Raw genomic sequence first — 3992 nt, 5'->3', positions numbered from 1 at the left:
GCAAAGATTGGCCAGGTAATTGGAGAAGAGATAGCCTGATATCGGTCGCAACAAAATTATTGGAAGAAATTCTGAGGGAAAGGACAAATCAACACTTGCAAAGGAAGGACTCATTGGGCTAATCAGCAGAGATTTGGTCGAGAGATCCTGTCTGATGAATTCAGTTGAGTTCTTTCTAATTGTGTCAAAAATTATTGATGAGGTCAGTGCAAATGAAATGGTTTGCATGAAAATCAGTGAAGCCTTTGACAATGTTGAACATGGAAGGCTGATTCAAAAGGTAGGAACCCATGAGATTGAGACAAGTCGGCAAAAATAGATCCTAAACTGGTGGAGAGTATTTTTTTGTGAATGACAGCCTTTGACCATCAGCAGACTGCAGGGATCACTGCAAGGCCCATTACTGTTTATTCTGTACATTAATGTCTTGGTTGTGAAAGTAGATGGTATCATCAGTAGGTTTGTAGATGACAAAAGTTGGACGCGTTGTCCATCGTGAGGTGGATGGTCTCAGACGACGGTCCCATATTGATCAGTTGATAAACCGAGCAGCGCAATGGCAGATGGAACTTATTTCTAATAAGTTTGAAATAATACACTGCGCGAGTTACGGCAAGTGAAGGACATACATAATGAACGGTAGGTACAGGCAGAGTACTGAGAAACAAAAGGACCTTGGTACACAAGTCCATAGATCCCTGAAGGCATCAGCACAGATAGACAGGGTGGTGAAGACACATGAACTGGGGCCACGTCCTCACAAGGTGAATCAGTAGATGTACCCGAAAGGATCTATCCAGCCAAGCAGGGGTGTTGGATCCGAAACAGCAGAGACTGGCAAAGACGTTGAAGACAGCAATTTAAACAGACAAGGCAGGCAAAAAATGAAGTAAAAGTGATTAATTGAACTGTACTTATTTCCATGCAATGGACCTGACAGGAAAGGCAGATAAACTCAGAGCATGGATGAGGACATGGGATTGGGACAGCTAACGTATTACAGAAAAAAAAAAACAGCTGAGGGAAAGAAAGGGCGAGCAGCTCAATGTACCAGGGTACAGACACCACAGGAAGGTTCGAAGGAGAGGCAAGTTAGGAGGGGAAGAGGTATTTTTGAATTGGAGAAGCATGACGGCAGCGATTAGGGAGAATATTCCTGGGGTTTGCCCAGCAAAACTATTTTTGTGGAACTGAGAAATAAGGGTGGGCGATTGCTTTGATATAATTGGACAACCAAACAATTGGTGAGAAATTGAAGAGCAAATATGTTCAGAGGTCTGAGCTATCTATTGGGGTGTAATGGTAGGGAATTATAATTTTCCAAACAGAGACTGATACCGCACAGTGTTATGCACTTTCAATGGGAAGAATTTGTTAAGTGTGTTTAAAAATAACTCCCTCAAACAACACGTAGACAGCCCAACTGAAGAAGGGGCAGACCCTGACCTCCACGTGTGAAACAAGGTCGGGCAAGGGACTGATGTGGTATTGAGGCAGCACTTTGGCAAAAAGATCACAATTTTATTAGTTTGAAAACAGCTATGGAAAAAGATTGGCCTGGTCCACAAAATAAAGTTATAAAGTAGGTCAAGAGCAATTATGATGGTATTTGACGGGAATTTTCAAAAGACGGTTGGGGAGGCTATTTGCAGGGGCATCTGGCAAGTTGGAAGCTTTCAAAAACGAGAGGTCAGAGCCGGCATATTTCTGTTAGTGTGATGGACGATAGTGACAGAAGTAGGAAACTCTGAATGACTCATGATATAGAGGCTCTGATCAAGAAAAATGGGACATTGCTGGATCAAATGAATCCCTTGAGGACTATGGGAGTGTAGGAATAAACTTTATGAAGGAAATCGAGAGAGCAAAGATGGGGCATGAGATAACTTTGGCCGATAAGGTTAAGGAGAATCCAAAGAGATTCAATAAGGATATTAAGGGCAAAAGAGCGACTGGGCAGAAAATGGGGATTCATACAGATCAAAGAGGCCACCAACATGGGCAACCACAGGAGATGGGTGAGACGCTAAACAACATTTCATATCAGTACTCGGTGGGGAAAAACCAGTAAATTCAGGTAAATAAAGAGTAATATCCAGAAAAGAGTCTACATGACAGAACAGTGATGTTAGATGTCTTGAAAAGCTTGATCAAGTGTACCTGATGACTTTTGGGGAACCAGGAACGAATCTGTTGGACCCCGAGCAGAGATATTTCACTCAAGCACAGGAGGTTGTAGGGTGACCTTTTACAAGTCAATTAATGCCTGAGGAGCATCAATAAGATGAATAGCCAACATCTCTACCCCAGGGGAGGGGCGTCCAAAACTAGAGGCCATAGGTTTGAGGAGAGAGGGGAAAGGTTTAAGGAGACATGAGAGGTAACATTTGCCACACAGGGAATGGTGCATATATGGAACGAGCTGCCAGAGAAAGCTACAATATTGAAAAGATAATGGGGCAGGTACATAGACAGCAAAGTTTTGAAAGGATATGGGCCAAACTCAGGCAAATGTGACTTATTCCATTCAGGAAACTTGGGCCTTATGGATGAATTGGGTCACATAGTCTGTTTCTGTGCTGCAAAATTCTATAACTCCAATTACTGGAGAAAGAGGCGACTAAGACGAGACAAGTTGCAGACATTGAAGCAAGATATAGAGATAGGGATGGTAGTCAGGATTGGAGTATATTTCAAATATATGGAGGGACTGTCGAGCGGGGAGGTGGTTACAGAAATAGGAGCAGTTAGAGGAGTTGGAACAGTTGAAGACTTTGGTCCACAAGAGTCTACATTTGACCACATAGACACAGCCATGGAGGAGGAACACAGAGCAGAAAGATCAGAGGCAGCATTACTGCCCTCTTGTTGGAGATTTGCTTTCACTTTTATGTTGATCCTCACAAAGACAGCACAGGCCTGCAATGATAACTGAACTTCCTATGCTATCTTTGGAAGGCATAGTACAAAAACGCATAAAGTAGGCCTCCCATGACAGTAGTGAACGAGTTTGGCTCAGCAATTAGGGAAAGAAGTCTGCCATTCTCACTTGGTCAGGTCAGACCCACAGGAATGTGGCAGACTCTCAACTACCTTCTGGCTTGTTGTACCATTTCATTCAGTTCAAAGCAGTTTAGGCTGGGTAATAAGTGCTCTCCAGGCAGAGACACGCACATCTCATGAGTGAATAAATAATAACTGGAACCACTGTCCTGATCAATCAAGTCAGCAGGTTTATGGACAGGCCTGTAAACTGACAGAGAGGATGCTGAGACTGGGGTCAGGTGAAAGGAGATTCCCAGACCAAAGCAAAAGCTGAAGAATTATAGCAGCACAGTGATGTTGGTGAAGACATGCAGATCGGGACAGGAAGCAACAGGGTTTCACTAAAACTGTACATTTGTGAACCGGTATGTGTCGGGGAATTTTGGTAAAATGTACCTTACAATGTTCCTTTTGGGAAGGGCAAGGTATATGCAGTAAGATAGTGTCATTCGAAGAGGAGCTCGGAGATTGTTTTTGTCAGTGTTCCTTTGAATAACACGTTGTGCAACAGGCCAGGGACGTAGCTGTCCCAGATCGACCACTGTATCATGAGGCTGAGTAAATGAGTAATGTCACACTGAGAGATCCTCAGGGAAATTATGAAAAAGTGGAATTCAAAGGAAGTATGAAGTTTTGAAGTGATCATACAAATTACAAACAAAAAGAAACAAGGCCAATTACATGAGTTTGGGGAGCGGCGGGGGGGAAGAACCGGCCAAGTTAAACAGTGTAAAGAGACTGTCATGTATGGCCGCAAATGAACACAGAAAAACATTTGAAGGAACAGTGTAAAATATTTTAAAAAAAGATATTCCACTGAAACAGGCAAAACCTCAGCAAGAAATTCCTATGTGCACGTCACTCGGAGTAAATGAGCAGATGCAATTCATACAGGCTGAGAACACAACGAAAAAAATAACCTAAAATTCTGAAGAGGAACAAAGTGG

The sequence above is a fragment of the Stegostoma tigrinum genome, unplaced genomic scaffold, assembly GCF_030684315.1.
Source record: "Stegostoma tigrinum isolate sSteTig4 unplaced genomic scaffold, sSteTig4.hap1 scaffold_120, whole genome shotgun sequence".
Taxonomy (NCBI): Eukaryota; Metazoa; Chordata; class Chondrichthyes; order Orectolobiformes; family Stegostomatidae; genus Stegostoma; species Stegostoma tigrinum.
The sequence above is the reverse complement of the archived record's forward strand: the minus strand, read 5'-3'. Positions refer to the sequence as shown.